We start from the raw sequence: 19,278 nt of genomic DNA, 5'->3' as shown, positions 1-19,278 counted from the left end.
TCTTCTAACTGGGCTCCTAGTGAAGCCAGAGGGGAAACCGCATCTTTATTTATTTATCTTTTTTTGGAGGAGGGGAAATCAGGCAAAAACGGACAGAGGTTGGCTCAAGAATGCACTTGCACACACACACATAAAATTGAGGAAAAAAAAAAAGGAAGCAGAAATGTGGGCTAACACATACACACACACACACACACGAGCAAAGGGCAATGAGTTACACAGAGGAATGTGGGTCAGTTAGTCAGCAGACAGGAGGAGGTTGTATCAGCAGAATAAAGACATAAAAGGGGCCTGGTGGGAGGGAGAGGAAAGTACTAGAAAAACATCATCTAACAGGATGAGTACAGTGTGACACCATCCACCTACGTTTTAACTCTACTGTAGATCTGTCAGCACTTTCGTTCCATATTTGTCCTTGGGCACAATCCTAAAAGTGCTGCACTTTCACAAAGGCTCTCACTTGACTGTTTATATGATGATACTTTTGATTGATATTTGTGCTCTAAATCACAACTGTTATTTTAGTGGGGTGCATGGCAGGTGAACCAATGTGGCTGAATGATGAATTGATGTTTTATTTTTATATGGCCTGCTCTAGAGGCAAGGGGGCGAGGTGATGCACTGCAGCTAAAGTGACTTTTAAAAAGAAACACCAGTGTAGGTGCTAAATTTCTTTTCTTGAACCCAAACACATTTCAGCCTGCAACGCCAGTCAAGCTGTGCCTCAGCTTCCCTCCTCCACAAGGTATGCCTTCGTGCCAAACAGCCAAAGACCCGCATGTGGGAGTCAGAGGAGAAGTGATTGAGCAAGAGGGAAAGCAGGAAACAGTCACTCAGAGGCAGCTTGTCTATGAATAGACTAGAGGAGATATGAATGGGCATCTCTTGCTCTCTGCTGCATGAGCTGCAACTCTAGAGGTCACAAGTGAATATGGCTACATGGCTATATATTCTAAAGCTCTCCTGATGAAAACTTCACTCTGCTAATGGCTACCCTTCCTACCCTACCCGAGCAGAGAAACAAAGACTGCTCGAATGATGGAGCAAATTAGTTACAAAAAGATGTGGTAGCAATGCAGTATGAGAGTGGGCACACCGTACAAGCTCTCTTAAGTCATCCTTTTTGAATAAACTGCAACTAAGATGAGAGGATTAACGGAATCTGTGCTATAAAAACTTTATTCTAAAGTTAAATTCATTGTATGTCTATATATATATATATATATATATATATATATATATAGACATATATATTTGCCACTATTCTTTTTGTATATATATATAAAGAATAGTGAGTTTTCGAGGAGACGGATGAGGAGATAGTGTTGATCATTTTGTTTCAGTGCAATGTTATACACAGGAATCTTTAATCTTGACAACCATAAATGTTACTTTGACACATACCACCCACCGAAACATTTAACCAGGAATCCAAACTCCCCAGAAGCCAATTCGATCCAGCCTCTTCACAATGAGCCAAATTCACGGAGGCCACACTTTGCAGACCACAACACCCAATAGACCACGGGCATTAACCCCCTACGCTGTTTAAGATTGACCATTTTTATGTTGTGAAACTGAGGACAATACGTCCCTGAAACGTCAACCACAATCATCATAAAAGCCTTTCAAACGTGAGAGTTCTGTCCTCGTGTCTCAAATGACAGGAGGGAAAACCACACAGGCTGTGAAGAATGGCCTGCTCAGCAGTGGTGGACATACTTGACTAAATTTCCATAAATTAATTCCAGAGATTTGACTCATCTAAGAACAAGATGCTCTCCAATTCCAGTGGAGGAAAAAAAAAAAAGTCAACTCCTCTCAGTGGGTTGAAAAGTCAACAACAACTTTAAGCAGAGCTCTCAGCCAGAGCAGTGCCAGAGAGGAAGTACAGTTATCCTGCGGCCCTAAGCACCGCTGCTGCTCAATTGTTGCTCGACTAAGTGCCGTTACGTAACTTAACAATAAGGGGATTGACCTGAGAGAAAATATGTGCTCAGAGTTGGAGGAGAGGAAGAGAAGGAGTGAAGTCTCTCTCCTCTCTCTCTCTCTCTCTCTCTCTCACACACACACACACACACACACACGGCGGAAATACACAACTCCTGGGACTGTCTGGCTCAGTATGGGGAGGACTCACTCCGTTAGTTGTGGCTGGTTAGTCATGTTCACAGGTTCCATGACAAGTCTGAGAATGATACCAAGTTAGATTGTGACAACAAGAACAGTTGGCTCATCTGAAGAGTGATGCAACACTCACTATATACTCTTGTGTCCCCCCCCCCCCGTCCCCCCCCCGTCCCCTTTGGCAAAGATGGCTGGGAAAGGCTATTTCTTTTTTCAACAATACATGGAAAACAGTTGTGTGTAGTTCTATTTATGACACTACTTTAATGACCCCATAAAACTGACCAATGTGGTCTGTTGAGAAGAATGTAGCCAGAAAAAGGCTTTTGCTGTCATAGCATCAACACCGAAACGCTGAGAAAACAAGTCTCAATGAAAGACTGTCGTAACGACTGTCCTTCCCTGCAACATATCAGCGTCAGCCACCTGCAAACCAAAGCAGGGAGGAGTCAGAGGATAATAAAATTCAACACTGCTTACAGTGTAGTCAAAAAAAAAAAGAGATGCCTCTTACTAAATTCAAGCATCCTCTGCCAATGCAGATGTTACAGGACAAACTGAAAAGGTCCGCTCATTTCTTCATGGAATTTATTGAATTAGTTCCACTTAACATTCTGAAAATGGCTGATCTTTGTGTATAGAAAGATCAGGAAATCAGTGGATGATGCTGTGAAAAACTCTGTTGGATTTTGTGGTGGTGCATCACAAAGAAATCTAGGTGCAAACACTGCAGAACGTTTGTCTGGAACCCTGAATATCACCACCTATACACACCATATGCTCCTTTCCGTTACTCTGCTGTTCTGGCACCGCATACAAAGTGCCAACAGGGTTCGTTACTTCTTGGTTGAACCACCTTTGGCAGCAGTGTGTCGGAACGATCGTTAAACCTTGGCACACTTTTCCTTTGGAAGCTTCCACGTTGCTCTTGGTAGAAAACAATCAAGCTGAACAAGCTTGGGTTAACTTTTGAGTGTCAGTGCAGCGTTGGTGCCTTGCAGGGAGTTGCACCGCATTGTTGCAGCTGTTGCATCACTCCATGAGGTTACAAATCTATAAAGTGCTTCCCAATCTGAGAGAAATTTCACAAGCAGCAGATAAACAGAAAGAGCCCCTCTCACTTTAAAAACAAATCTTTTACAAAAAAATCCCAAAAAACATCTATTTTTATACTGCTTCTGAGAGGAAAAGCACAAAAAAGGAGATTGTGTTGAGGTTTAGTTACAGCCCTGAAAACACAGCAGGGGGGGTTCTGACTGAGGCCTTCGCTGAGGGAAACCCTTTCACCAGATTAACATATATGTGGTTACGGTTATAGATGAAGAGACAGAGATTTAAGTGAAGCTGTTCTTCTTATCTTGAAAGAAAAAAAAAAGATTTTATTCACATCCCATAAACCCAAACGGACTCAACTGTAGGTTTATAGTAAAAAACATTAATCCAAGCTGAAGAATAACCCAATGACCTTTGAGTACATTTTTAAAAAAAGCCATTTTATCTTATAAAGAAAACAGATCACATCTGTCCTCCGGCAATATAAGAAATTGCTTACTTTTCAATCTCTTTCTGTTTTAATGTCTTTTCTTTTTTAAGCAGCCTCATCTGCACATGTACCAGCCAGATGCTCTTCTAAAGGAAGTCAACGACTTTTGGGAAATACACTTATGCAATTCCTTCCCATTTGTAGTAGAATGGATGTCGTTTAGACAGCAGGACTAACAGAGATGCCATTTCTGGACACTGTTTCAAATTCAATAATGTAGCACGTTAATGGACGGTTAACATTTAGAGGAAGAGTGGTCTAAAAACCGCCTTAACTGACTACTTAGGTGTCTATGATTTATATCCCTAAAGGTGCAAGGTAGCAGAAAAAGATGAAGCGGAGAGGGTAGGATGGTTAAGGTTTCTCTTCTCTCATTAATCCAATAGTTGGGGTTCTGAGGGGCACGTATAGCTGTCACTCAGACCGCTGATTTACACCTTCCTCCTCCCTGTCAGCCTCTTTCTTCCACCCGGACTAAATACACCAACCACAGACAATTACACGTTTTTATACCTCTCCATCGCAATTTTAATCCCTTAAGTCTCTCCATCCATCTGGGCCTCCTCCGTTTACCTGATTTTGCATGTCCTGTCAGCTTATGGCAAACAGCGTTCATCTCATTCCCCATTTTTCCCTTCACACTGCCTTTTTTCTGAAGCATTTCTTCCTCCCCTCCTCCTCCCAGCTCTAAATAAAATGAGACTGCAGCAGTACTAACTGCTGACTTGGGCTAATGCACAATTTTGTGATAATGCCTATTCGTTTAAGTCACCCAGGAAATGTATAATGGTGACATTACTGTGCACGGTAGCCTGTTTGCCAAGCTCCCTGAGCCCCCTCCCCCCTCTCTCCAGCTCCTTACATCTAATGAACTAAAACAAAGTCTCGCATAAAATCTCCACTGTCAGAACTAATTTATTTCTTACCTAAAAGGCTAGATACTGAAAACATATTTACAGAGGTAACGCACCAACACAATTCATGTTAAAATATGCACGCACACACACACACACACACACACACACACACACACACACACACACACACACACACACACACACAAGCAATCACATCTAAACCTCTAGTACTTAAACTGACGTGTGAAAGGTTGTTTCTAAGATGCTTTGATTGTGACAGTAAATCTGTCTATTCTACTTTCCTGTTGACACTCAACGTAATGACAGTGACCTCAGGCCTGCTTCTGGGAGGGACAAAGATCAATGCTCGGAGTTAAGCTACACATGAATACACAGGCAGTATTCTTCGAGCTCATTCTGGAAAAACCAAAGGATATCAAACTCCCTTGTTATGACTGCTTATGATGCAGCGAGCAAACATGAGGCGACACCCAACTGTCTTACCCTGAATCTCGAAAAAATGTATGGTTCGATTGGTCATCTAGGGTCTAAAGAAATGCCCCACCTGAGAGTCCGACATCAATATAAAGTCCTTGATTGGGTTTGAAAATTGAATCAAAGATGAGATGGGTGATTTAAACAAACAATTCAAAAGGTTAACCACAATAATCAATTGGAAGTACTGCATAGTTTAATGTGCTCTCTGAAGCTCCAAGCCGACTCTTCTGAGTCCCTGTTTGAATTACAGCACAAACATGCACGCTAACACATTGAAGCTCAGTCAACAGAACATTCACATAAAGTCGAACGGCAAGCTCCGAGGTGTGAGTGTGTTTGTTTATACCAACTACAGTGAAACAGTCGGGCAATTATGTTTTATTTCTCCTGTTTACTCCATCTCTCTTCAGTTGACTACAGTTCCCGCTTACTCAAATTGATAAAGCTTTACAATCTGAGCAGAAAAGGCAAGAGGCCACATTACAATATAGGCTAAACCATTTAATAAACCTTTAAGATGGTCATCTTTATAAATATATATATATATATATATATATATATATATATATATATATTATTTTTTTTACCAAAACTTATAGTCATTTAATGATTTGAAAATGGCTCCACATGCCATCTACTGTTTGAAATCATCCTAACCCATGAATTACTCTCACATAGAATCAGCTGTTTAGCACTGCACAAAGTCATTCACTTTGCAAATATATTGAATAGATAAAAAAATAGAAGTTTTTGTCATCGATTTACAAGCGTCCTGATCGAGTCTCATCATTTAGGTACACCAGAGGATTTAAGATGTGGTTCATTTGGTTCATTACTACCGTCTCAGATTTTCTGTTTCAGCATAATAATTCACACTTGCACTTTTTGGGCTGTGGTTTCCACGACTAAAAATATGCCTCAGCTTGACGAATGCCTCCGCCTTCTCTTGCACTTGCTCTGCCCCGGCTTTTCTGACATTACTGCAGCTGGAGCCAAAGTTTTAAACCGATCCAACACCACAATGCTCACTTTAGGTTTTTTTCTGAAGAGAAGAAGAGAGTCTGTTCGGATAGATACGTTTTTGTTTAAGTTTTTTTTTCTCAATCTGATTACTAATTCTTACTACATTTTTCAGTAGTACGTTTTTTAAAGGCTTTTATAGATATTCTGTGTAGATTTCAACCCAGCTTTTGAGAGAGAGAATTGACTAAAAGGATTAATTAAATCTCTAAGGGCCAAATTTAAGAGTTATTGGAGGAAATCTCAAAGAGTTTTGTAAGGTTTTGTGACTATTTTAAAGGAAGTCTAGAACTATCGGGGCTGGGTGAGTAGGCATTAACGACCTATACGCGACAAGATCTCAACTGATTTAAAAAAAAAAAAAAAGCAGAGCCTCTGGGAACAGCATCACGACCTCCTCCAAAGCAGTACAAATCCATTTTATTTCAGGAGACTGTTTGTACTCGCTTTTGTGCCCTAAAACTAGAAATACCGATTACTGCAGTCTGCCAGTAAAGCTGAATTCTACATCAACGTTTCCAGTTTGCACGGTAATGGGAGTTGCTTTTCATTCAGAGTCGAGGCTCTGCAGATGGCTCAGGGTGTTTCAGGGTGTTTCAGGGTGTAAAGACTTTTTACTCCGGGAAAACATTTTAACAAAGGGATATAGACATGAAACTGATTTGGCTCGACTTAGTTCATCTTTGTTGTTCTTGTTGTGCCGAATGTCTGCTGTTTTAGCGTGTGGTTTCACAGTTAATTCTCCCTTGAATGTGTTTACAAGCTCGGCCAAAAGGATGCACTAAAACAAATCTTGCCAGAGATGCATTGTAGTCAACAGACTGTGGGAAACCGTTATCAGATGGTGTCTTTGCCATCTCACCTTGTCCTTCTCAGCTGTTAAGCACATTTCCATTTCTCAGATAACACATCGTTAACACAAAGCCAGAGAAAAAGCATTTCCATCATTACGCACAAGCCTGAACAATTCTGTTCCATAATACTGAAAATATCTAACCTTATACTCCCTCATTTTTTACACATATCTGAGTGAAATGGTAAGATCCTACAGCTTTAACATGATAGAAACCCCGCAGACAGAACAAAGATGAGTAACACAAAGGCAATTATATTACAGTGCAATGAAATAATTGTTAATCAGGGAAATTGACCTTTAAACACTTCCTTTGAAAAAAAAAGGAAGGAATGAAAGAAAGGAATGATGAAACATGACCAATCGCTTCAACCAGAGGCCGATTGAGGAAAGAAGAAGGCTGTGTCCATTTCCGAAGGTCAATTCAGGACTATCAAGGAAACAACAAGCATGACTAATGAGGACAGACTCTAAAAACAACTGCTTCTGGGTCTCGAGAGCAAAGTAAGGATTCATGAAGGCAGTCACATGAGAACATTGACAGACAACAATGCCGTCCTTTACATGTTACTGTGATTTCAACACTATTGGGAAAATGTATTCTCTGTTTAAATACATTCCTTTATTCCATCACAATACATAGATGTTTTTTGCCAATTTTAATCAGTGAACTCAGTGATCTGTCTCTTTGTATGAATTAAACACTGAACACCTAATGCATACGCAGCAACTGTAAAAAGCAATTAAACTTCAAATGAACTGCAGAGATGAGCTCATAATGAGAGTTGTTTTCATTTTCAAATCCCCATTTCAGGGGAAAGGAAGTCATGATACAGAAATGTAATCCTCATTGTAAGGTGACTTTCCTGAACCCTTTGTTCACGTGAAGAGCCCGTAATTAATCAAACTTTTGGAATAACACACTTCAAAACAAAAATGTGTTTTAGATGTGTTTTACACAGCACAAAAGCTTTTAAGACTAATTCAATCATGTAAACTCAGTAATAGAGATGGGTTGAATTTGTTTAATGGATAAATGATTATTTAAATGATTTTGCAGTTTACATAATGACCCTCAGCTTTTTTAAAACAGTGGCTTACTTTTAAAGCGTAGCTAAACTCCAACATTAAACACCTCTGATGAAACGTTACATAATATGCACAAAGGGAAGACGACTTTGAAGTGTCAACAATGCATTATCTATTTGATACTTGAATATTTGCAGATTCCTAAATATAATGAAGGCTTCAAAAGAACAAAGCGTACCAGTTTAGATAACAATGAATGCCATATTTCCATTCCTGGGAGCACATGTGGGGAGGGAGGAGTCCTCGTATGAGTCCTCTTTATGAAGTGGGTGTCCTGAAACATTTAGCTTTTTTTGCCAACCTGGCACAATGAAATTGAACTTGCCACAAACTGTTATTTCATTTTTGGAGCTGCAGATTCAGCGCTTGGAATCACACTCCCGCTTATAAGCAGGGACTGACACAGGCACCTTTTCCAAGATCTCTCTGGGCTTTTACCCCGCCATCCCATCACTCTATTCATGCTTGAGATGTGCACTCACGCTTGTTCCTTATAAAAAAATGAAACACCTAAAAACTTATTGTGTCTCTACGCTCGAAATGCGTCAACCATAGACTGTTGCAAATAGCACTGACAGAATGGTTAAAGGTGCCACAATACTTTGATTTCACAGTAGTGATATGTTGATCGGTCCACAGTAAAGTCTTGTGGAGATTGATTAATTGATCAGCCAATTATCTGGATGGTCGATTCTCAAACTGTCAAGCAGCCAGAATTCTGTTGACTAGCAGTAAATGTTCATGTAATTGGACTGGGTCTACATCCGCTGACAACAACCTAAAGGTGCCTTGTTTCATTACTGTTTTCATTATCTGCTATATCTGTTTTAATTTCCAAAAGTTTTTCAACATTTTTTGTACTTTGTACCAAGGACTTGGAGCTCTTTATTTTTTGGGGGGGATTTCCAGTGATAGAGAGAGGCCTGGTGCAGTTTTGGAGGAAATCTAAAAGTTATCAATGCTCTGTGTTGTTTTGGTCGTGTAATGTAGCAAAAAATGAACTATGGAAAAATGTTGTATGCTGTTGATTTTAGTTTGTGGGAAAATAATGGAATCAGTACGAAATCTGGATCAGCAGGTCAGACCTCTAAAAAATAAAATCTGAATCCACCTCGGAAAATGCAGACTGTGAACCTCTAATGTTGTGAGATTAATTACAACGGTAAACTACACGCAAGGTACCCAGACTATAAGTTGGAGTAAATAGGGTGTAAACGGGGTTAAGGAAAAGCCAAGTTTGCCCCAGAGGCCGACATGCCCATGAGCTGAACACCACTGACCTAGATTAATACCAATCACAGCAGCACCAGGACTGTTAAACACACCCCGGTTTCCTGTATCCTGCTTTTCTGTCTGTGTGTGAAATGATTCCATCTGTCAGTCTCAGCTGGGCTGTGAGAACACCGCTGAATGCTACTGCCCACACACACACACACACACACACACATTTATACAGACAGACACCAAAAAACACAGACGTGTTGACTGGGAACTGGGGCCAAGGTGGGTGTCTGGCTGCATCCTGCCTCCAGGGAGGCGGGAAGGGAGTCTGTTCAGCATGAAAGGCTTGAAGATGGGGAGCGAGACATGAGATAGTGACTTTACGAGGCTTTTATCATTTCAGTGATGACCACTAACTACAGAAAGCACGTGGTTTTGGGGCGACTTGAAAAGATTTCTTTTCACTGACAATTTTGTCTCGGCAGGTTTTAGTCTCTATTCATTTAACCTCTGATAGGTTATGGTTATATACTTTCAGTTAGCATGCTTAATTAATGACTGCATGCATGCGTGTGTCTGTTTTTTTTGTCTATCTTTGTCTGTGTTGAGGTGTTTGACTTTTTTCGCCTGCTGTTATAGATGCACATTTATTGGAAAGGCTTGACACACCGGCATGCTTCTCCATCCAAGGACAGAAACTGGCATTTAAAACATAACAAAGCTGAAGAAATACAGTCAGTCAGCAGGGAAGAGCCAGCACACACCTCAGCTACCTGTGACCAAAAGCATAGGAGACGTAACTGGAAACGAAAAAAGATTTTAAAGAAATAGAGGCATGACTGACATTCAGAGTAAAATAAGCAAACTATAGTTTACCAGTACAGAAAATTGAAGGATAGACTAGTAAACATAGAAAGGTCAGGGATCAGGTTCAAGTCTGGGAGAAAAGAGAGAGAAACAAACTGTTCTTTGAGTTATTTTGAGTATTTCTGCAGTGTAAACTTCCCTTGAGACTAAAAGGATGTGAAAACTTAAGGAATAAAGAATTCAAGTTCATCATCACTTAAGGTGTTGCTGTGTGCAGTGAAATTAAACACTTTTCTCATGGCACCCTCACCATAAAGAGAAAAATTGTTTGGATAAAAATGCAATAAAATTTGATATGTCGACAACATTAGGATTAACCTGAAACTCTTTACTCTGTGCATTTCCCCATGTATGTCAAAAAAAGAAAAAGAAAGAGAGAACAGCAAAGTAGGGTTTTCTATCACAGGGTTATGTCTTGGCCATTTGTTGAAAGCTTCTTTGAAACCCCAGCAGCACCTATACTCAACCTCACCCAGTCCCAAGGAGAGCATCTCAGAGGGCTGAGGAGGAGGGGCTTTAGAGTCTGTGGCCGGTCTCGTCCTCTGTGAAATATGAGCCCACACCGAATTCTTCTTGTTCCGGATCAAGAGTCTATAATCTCTAAATATGTGAAAATCAAATACGTCTTTGTGTGAACAAGCCGATGAGTTGAAAAGCCATCCATCCTATCCAGTTTCTCAGCAGCAGAGAATCAAAGAATTAGCCTCAGGCTACCCAAACATTGGCAATATAACAGAGATAGCTATGGTGATAACACTTCATCACTCAGCTCAGACACGTTGTCAACACTTCCATAACTGCTAGAAATGAGTTGATAATATGCTGCCTTTCACAACAGATGATTGATGAGAGGCAGAATGACGGCAATCCCGGTGTAGCTCACAATCCAGTAACAGTTAAATAGCTGCTTTTGTGTGCAACGGGTAAACATTTGTGAGTCTATTTTACTGATGATATACTGCATTAGCAACCCTGCTGACGTCCACTACTCATTTAAGTCGAGGAAAAGTGCAGCTACTCACTTAACAGTGTGGTTTGGGAGTCAAATGGTTTCATGGACATCTGCCAGATCTTTCCTTTTTGGACTCGTGCCAGTATTTATGCAAGCAAAGAGGCTGTTAGATGAATGAAAGTGTGGTATGTGAGCAGTTTTCAGTTTCTCCGGAGGGATAAGCTGACAGCATTAAAAGACTAAAAGTTGACTTGTCCTATAGGCTTAAGAGCTCAATCACACCAGCATTAACAACAGCATAATTTTACATCAAATTCAATTCACGGCAGCTGCCACCAGAGAGTCCATTCTTTGAGTCAAAGTGGTTGAAGTAAATACCACAAGCCAAAACTGTTCATGTCAAGTTCAACTTTGCCAATTATTCACAACAGCAAAACTGCTCATTAAAGGTCCAAATAAAGGACAAAATGTCTAACAAAGAGTAAGATGTTGATCACTATTATGACTGACAAATTCGGGCATATTCCAAGTTCCCGGTGTAGTTTGAGTGGAGGACAGATGGGTTTGTTCATGCTGGCCAAAACAGCCTGTAATTAAGTTTCCAGACTACTCAACCTCTAGTGGCCGAGAGAGCAACTGCACGTTGAAGTAAGAGTTTGGCCAACTTCATGCTCTTTCACTGCCCCTACAGTCGTGGGATGTGGCACACCACAGTCATAAAAACAAATCTCCGTGTAAGCCCTGCAGATGCACAGCCTTACACGGGAATTTGTTGTCATGTCGAAGAGGTCACAAAGATACCATCAAAAGCCCACAAAAATTTCAAGCAACTATGAGGCAAAACGGCGAGGTGCTGGGCTGGGCTTGAAACCAAAGTTCTGAGGCGTACCTCAGTCCGCATTTGCTCAGAGGTAGTCTCAGGCCCCGAAATGTGCATAGCAAAAGTTGGTGTCCTTCAAAACGAGCCAGAAGCACATAGTTTTAAGGTTCGCAAACTAATCTAATGTTGCTTCATGAATTAAAATGGCATCCTTGAAGGGTTAAAAAGAACATATTTTAACATATTTTTAGTCCACCAAGAAGTGTTTTAGTAAAGTGCTGTTGTTTGAGGAACTGAATGTAACTCAGAAGTGAAAAAGACGTCATCATATATTGGTCATGAATACCTCCCTCTAACCTCTTCAGGAGCATTTTGCGGCTTCTTAAGTGAAACACTTGAGAATGAAATCTGCTCTGATGTGGAGGAGTCAAAGTTAGCTCCTGCTGCCTGTAGGTGGACTACTTTACAGCATGCTTTGAGAGTATGAACAAAACAACCTAAACGATGATCAGGCCGACTGAAAAACTCGTTGAAAACTCCAATTCGGCTGATGTTTAGGAGATCAATAATACTTTATGAATCCCCAAAGGGAAATTATATTGCTGCTGTATAAATGAGAATTGTTAGAGGTTTATAGCAAAATACAATAAAACAAAAAAACAGCTGACAAACATTTAGAGAGTTGAAGTGTAGCGAGAGAGAGGTGCGGTAGAAATCTTCAGAGATCATCATGAATGGACAGGGGTGTTGTTTTTGTGTTGCTTGGAAACAACTGAGCTGATGATGTCATACCGAGCATCTCCAGGTCGACAACGTGGACAGAAGCTCACAGCCAACAGTTCAACATTTGGAGTACAGAGATGTTCCTTCTCAGTAACATGTCCAGAATGACGCTACCTGTTGCTGCAGTGTAATCCCTCCTCCTTCACTGTTACAACTCTGTCTGCAGTCTCTGTCTGCCCATATAGTCTCAAAGTTGACTGGAGATGTGTTAGGGTTCAGTGTTCTATTTTTTTGAATAGCAGAACCTGTGTTTTTTTTCCTATAGTATTATTTTTTTACACTTTTCACACCTCACCATTCTTATAACCTGCTCTTCTTATGAACTGAGTGTAGTAAATTGTGTATTTTGTGCAGAAAGGCCATCAAAAACAGACTTTTCATGTGAGTGCGCACAGAGCCTGAAGGGGAAGCCTGAGTTAGCAAAGAAACACCATTATCATGGCCGTACTACCTGTCATCTCTGAGTGGAGATTTAGCTTTTGTCGAGAAAGCTACCCCCCCCAAAAAAAAAAAAGCCTGGCTGTGCTGCACAGTACACCCCTTAGGTAGACCTATGGCACTAACATACGAAGGGCCTGCTGCCTCAATACAGGGCGGCCGAGCCAGAACCCCAGGGGGCCCAGTCTTAGGAGTAGTAGGAGCTATATGCAGCCACACCAGCAAGATTGTAAAACAAGATGTTCAACTTTATCTGCATCATAACTATAGCGATGATACACCACAGATGCATGATGTTCAGAAAAAGAGCTTTTTGTACAGATATTACAGATATGAGCCTTTTCTGTGGGCTTATGAATGGAGATAATCTCCATGCAACAATGAAGAAATATTGTGATCCAAGACAGAAGAGGGGGAAAAATCACTTCAGACTCCACATAATCAGTAAATAAAGTGAGCTGATGAATCTTCCACCGCTATTAGAAGTAGCACTCAGACAGTTTGCATGCACACTAAGTGTATATACAGCACTACTCCAGATTGAAACATCCTATTAACAAACACATTCACAGTTCCATTAGCATTTAAATATGCAGGAGCTGTGCCCCTTTCAAAATGCCATTTTTACTCTGCTGCAAGGAGAGTTCTTCAGTTGTCATAAACAACTTTCTTTCTTTTTTTTTTCTTTTTATTCAAGGACCTTTTCAAATGTCAGGGCCAATCAAACACAACAAGACAGGTCTCTTGGTGGAAAAAAGAAATACAGCTCAGAGGGCAGAGAAGAAAAACAGACTTATCATGCATATTCATGTGGCTGGAAGGTTCAATGACTGCTGTCTTTGAAAATTATGGCCGGCGGCAAAACAGTTTGTGTGGTAAGAGACGGCTGAAAAAAAAGTAAGCTTTTAACTCTTTTCTCCCCCACCACCATGGCCAAATGTCAATGTCAAAGAACCACAATGGCCAAAGCTTTGTGTGCTCACGAGTGACTCCCAAATCCCCAACTCCATCTCTTTTTTATTTATTTTTTTTACCCAATTCTCTCCATCAGCAAATTTGGGCAAAAAAGTTATCTCTGTGAAGTGGCGCTCAGCAGAATGGCAAACAAGCAGAGCCATCTCGCCACTGTCCAGAGCCCACTTCAGCATTTTAGGCATCTCTTTCAGTTTACAGATTGCCTAACATCAGCAGGATAGATCCTCCTGACACAAGTCCATGTCAGCTGGACTGGAATAGGGTCTCTGCCGAGACACAAAGGAACCCCCTCTCCTCCTCCTCTTCATGCCACCTCCCTCCTGAGACTGGAGCGAGCAACTATGAGTTAATCAACAAAAAGAGGAAATAAAGCACAATGCACACATGTATGTGTGTGTGTGTGTGTGTGTGTGTGTGTGTGTGTGTGTGTGTGTGTAAAATCATCTTCAGAGAACTTCATAAGCTCAAACGGAGAGACGGAGCTGGAACCGTCCCACTGGTATCCTCTCTTCTATCCGTTTCCATCTTCCTCTTCTCTTCACTTCCTGCCTCTCTTCATTAGTCTCTGTCTTTTCTCTTTGGCTCCAGCAAGGCACAGCCATCCAGGAGGACATTATTAGCCGTCAGCATTAACGACCAGTGAAACAGCAGCATCAGAGTCGGTTTCATAACAACGCTCAGAGGAAGCTTCCTCTCTGCCCCAGCGAGTGGAGTAAGCAGTCGGGAAGGCCTGCTGTGTGCAGATGGCGCTTTGTGTCTGCTAGTTCCTGCAAAAGTGACACACAGTCACAAACACCAGCACGCGTGTACATGTACACATAGTTGGAAGACGGTGCCACTATTCATCGTTAATCCTCTGTGGTTTGCATGAAAGTTAATGGCAGGTGTTTAAAGCTCTAGCTATGCCAAGTGAAGGAGAGGAGGTTAGTGCAAGAAGATCAACCCTTTATTTTTTTTTCCCAAGAGCATTGGCACACACATGCTTCTTCGTGTTGCAAAGACAATTAGATCTCCAAACTGCCCCCCTTCATCCAACCTTATCCTCCCCCTGCTCACTCTATCCATCTCTGGAAGAGTCCATGCATGCAGATGAGAGCAATTAGGAGTTCTATGAAGGAAAATAGACAGTCATTAAGAAAGAGGAACCCACAGTGGGATGCTTCACACCAGGTGGAGGGAGCAAACTCCCATGATCATAAATATAGAGAACAGTAAATATCCTCAGCTTCCAGGGGTTTTCCTACAATCATATAATGAGTCATTTAGACAAATGCTTATTTATGCACTCACAACACAATGAGCCCACACTCACTTTGCTTTACCCCTAGATTTTTCAATAGTTTCTACAAAAAAAGTAACTGATAGACCAAAAGGGCTATAGAAAGTACCAACATACTTTTATGATGTAAAAATGTAATAGAAAAATCAAACATATTGAAAAAAAAACCTACCATAGGATTAAAGTTTGCTCCGGGATTTCTACACAAGCTGTACGATTCCCTTTTAACCATTTAAAGAGCCCGGAGTCTCAGAGCTTACACACAATAATGGCGATCCAATGAAAGTAAGTACGCAACATGCCTATTCAATCATTTTAGATTTTATATGCAATATCTGGCAACGCGTGCAGATATGATTCTGCAGTTTTATGTTTGATTGTCTCAATTAAAAACCTTTCAAATACAGCAGAGTGCAATAATTTGTTTGTTCTCTTGCTGCTGCTGGAGCTCAACCGCGAGTTAAATTCATCATTTAGAACTGGCAAAGCTTCCAAACAAGCTTGTAGGATGCCAAAGTGGCAGGACGAAGCTGCTGCGAGGAAACAGCCGGGAGAGTATGAAAAATGATTTGGCCGCACTTTGGAGCAAACAACTGAGGACCTATTTATTTCTCGTGACTGTATATATAATATCAGCGGCGGCAGACATGAGTGAAAGCACCTCCGTACACAAACGCAGAGAATCGGAGCGCCCGGTCTCTTTTCCAGCACGCTGGGCAAACAAGTCTTATCACTGAGAAGAATCAAGACACCTGCTGCGGCTGTGTCTCGCAGCACACACTCACTCTCACAAAAATATCCTTGACAATCGCAAACAAATCACCATTGTGATGCTCTTGAAGCACGCATTCCTCAATTTGCAAGTGTACTACATCACAGCGCTATTTGTTTTGAAGGCCTTAGCACCATCTGGGTATTAAGATGTCAAAAGATTTGGGTAACAGGAAGTAAGGAGGGTGCACATTCAGAATTTCTAGAAAATATGTGACCGCTCATGGGCAGTGCCTCGAAACAAAACTCAAACGCAAAGCAATAGCTCAGAATCACTCAATGAAAGACTGATGTCCGCATGACATCAAGCCATTTATTTTCAGCCACTTGCAGACTGCACAGTTCAATTTCACACTCATTAGCTCCTCAGCACAATGCATAGCACAATCACATGACAATACAATCCTCTCAGACCAACCTATGGGAACTTTTAGAAGCTGTGGCCATTATGGGAATTCTCAGAAGAGTTCACAAGAGCTATTTCAGTAGCATCCAAATTACTGTGTTAAATGGAGTATTAGGCTCTGAGAATATGATTAACCAATTGTAATTGCTTCTGTGACTTCAAAACAGGCAGCCAATGCATGATTCAGATTTTTTTTTTCTCCTGTTGCCATGCTTCTATTTCTTCCTCCTTTTTAAAAAAAAAAAAAAAAAAAAGTTATCAACAGAAGGGACAAGGGCCCCAAATCAAGACAGCATCCTCGGTCCACAAAACCAAATGCAGAGCAAGCAAAAGTGAGGGGCAGCACACTGATTATGAAATCCATCCACCTCTTCCTGGTTTGGGGCACTTGTTCTCCAGCTTACCTCTAAGCTACCCAGCATGCTTTAATACAAGAGCGAGGCACAAATGAGTCCCTACACAAGCATGCCGTGCTGCAGATCAGCCATGTACGACGGTGCTCCCTACAAGCACAAATCATGTTCATAATCACAGTACGCTGACTCCACCAGCCTCTAGGGAATATCTGTTGAGGCAAATGAGACTCCCGATTTCCAATACAAACACGGGCAGACAAACACACACACACACAAGAATCTACTGTGATAGCTAACACGAAGCACAAGCTGTGTATATATCATAAATATTAAAGCCTTGATTTTGCATTTCCCTCCTCGGCAATAAATCAAAAGGCCTGATAAGACCTGCTGTGTATGTTGCAATGCTGCCTGTGATTCTTTTGCTTTGACAGGCAATATATATATCTGAACACATGCGGGCCGTAAAGATAGGAAAGGAAGTTCAACCCCGGCAGAGATGAGGTCGATGAGGGGAGGGACGGGGAGAGGCGCGCAGGTAGGGTTGGTGTTGCAGGTTGGACTGGAGAGAAAAAGGACAACTCCATAAAATGTCTCTATCTGTTTCATCATCAGCAAATTTTATTATTTAAAAGGGGGGTAAATACACTCCTTAATCTATAACTGAAAGCAGACCACTTGAGATGATTAAATGTTTTAATAATGTAGCATTTCAAATGCAAACACTGGGATCTGGAAGGGTGCAGGACGAGGCCTGCACATCATTAACAAAGGCCTTTTCTCTGCGGGCAGGCTCCACACCAAGTTCCCCTGCCTGTTGTGACAATGCCCAGGGGGGTAGAGCAGATGTCCATTGCCAGCAGCACATCTGCATACAGCCTCTATCCCCACCCCTTCACTGGCCAGACAATGGAGCCCCCCCACACACACACCCACCCCTCCTTTCTTCCTCCACTTGAGGCTTTCTTCCACTAGAGCCTCCAACTGCAGTAAGAAGGGGAAAAAAAAGAGGAGTGGGAGAGGACCGAGTTGCCTTTTGAGAAGCAGTGCCCTCTCTGCCTGTCAAAACTGTTCAATAGAAGGATTGTCATCCATCTTTAAAAAAAAATGCAGGTACTCCTCTGGGCATCTGATTGGGTCACTAATTAAATAATATGCTGAAGATGACAAGAGGGCTCCAAAGTGGGTACACATGCTTGAAAGGACTGCTTCAAAACACATTACTGACAAACTTTTCATCCAACTCTCATATACACGCCAGTATTCTTCATGTTCTCAAATGAGTTTTTAAAGAGTCTATCAATATTTAAAAATATAGATTATATGTATAACTGATCTCAATTGGATCTTTAATATATGTTCATCATTACTTTATGATAGTTCAGCTCATTAGGAACTTAATAAAGCCTCCTCTCACATCACTATGAAGTGGAGTATCGGCTAATGTCTACTCCCACCCTCCCTTGTACCTCCTTGCTGATGGCGCAGGGACACATGGACAACGATGCGAGTAATAGCTTTCAAAACTATACCCCGGTGGAGCACACACGGAAATATTTCACACCACCTTTGCAATAATCTTGAATCCTACCTCGACTGGATGTTTACTGAGAGTTCAAACGTCGGCTTTGGGGGCTCCAAAAATAGCATCGCAGGCTACGCATTTCAAATTCGCTTGTTATCTCGGATTTAGATAATGATCCACCTTTAGATGACATAAAAACTTAATCCTGCACCCGACGGGACAATCTCCGGCGCTTGGAAACGGTGGCTGATGTCGGTTTTAACGTGGGCAAGTAGGGCTCGGCTCACGGTGTGCCTGGTTATCCTGCTGTTTACTTATACGCTTCATAAACACTCCTATTCTTTTCCTCCTGCCAGAATTGAGAGGTGTGTATCAGTTTGCTTTTCCTTTTTTTCTCTCGCTCTTTGAGTGAGGCGGAGCCTTTGCCCACTTCTCCCTCAGTCACACACACACACACACACACAAACAGACACACACACGCGAGCGCGAGCGCGCGCACACTCCACAGATAACACGCTCTTCTGGCAGTTGATGGAGATGGGACAGTGGGAATTTTCTAGAAGGGTGATTTCGATAGTGATATCTGTCATTTTCTATTGATTTATCCCCCCCCCCCGCAATTTGAGATCTTGCTCAATCCGATGCAGTTGGATTTTAAGTGTTCAAAGGAAACCTTGAGATAATTAGTATATTTAAAACACGTAGGCCTACCCTGAACATATTGACGTCTAATCAACAGGACACTTAGTTAATAGGCTACCCCGTAGTATGTGTGCTTTGTGATTAAATTCTCTCTTCAGACCTTTCAAGTAACTTAATAAGTGATTTAGCTCCAAAAGGGTGCACTTTTTAAAACGTCACCAATATTTTTTAACTAAAACGACCCCCGTTTAAGCAA

At 41.5% G+C, this 19,278-nt stretch overlaps 1 protein-coding gene across 2 annotated transcripts in view; it reads right to left on the bottom strand.

Moving 5' to 3' along the window:
- ctbp2a (C-terminal binding protein 2a) overlaps positions 1 to 18,764 on the bottom strand; it is a 64,605-nt gene extending 45,841 nt beyond the window's left edge. For both annotated transcript variants that reach the window (XM_075478444.1, XM_075478446.1), the window contains exon 1: positions 18,447 to 18,764. The gene's annotated coding sequence lies outside the window, so the exon portion shown is untranslated. The remainder of the gene's footprint in view (positions 1 to 18,446) is intronic.
- Positions 18,765 to 19,278: the final 514 nt, after the last annotated feature.

The sequence above is a fragment of the Odontesthes bonariensis genome, chromosome 2, assembly GCF_027942865.1.
Source record: "Odontesthes bonariensis isolate fOdoBon6 chromosome 2, fOdoBon6.hap1, whole genome shotgun sequence".
NCBI classification, from domain to species: Eukaryota; Metazoa; Chordata; class Actinopteri; order Atheriniformes; family Atherinopsidae; genus Odontesthes; species Odontesthes bonariensis.
The sequence above is the reverse complement of the archived record's forward strand: the minus strand, read 5'-3'. Positions and strand labels throughout refer to the sequence as shown.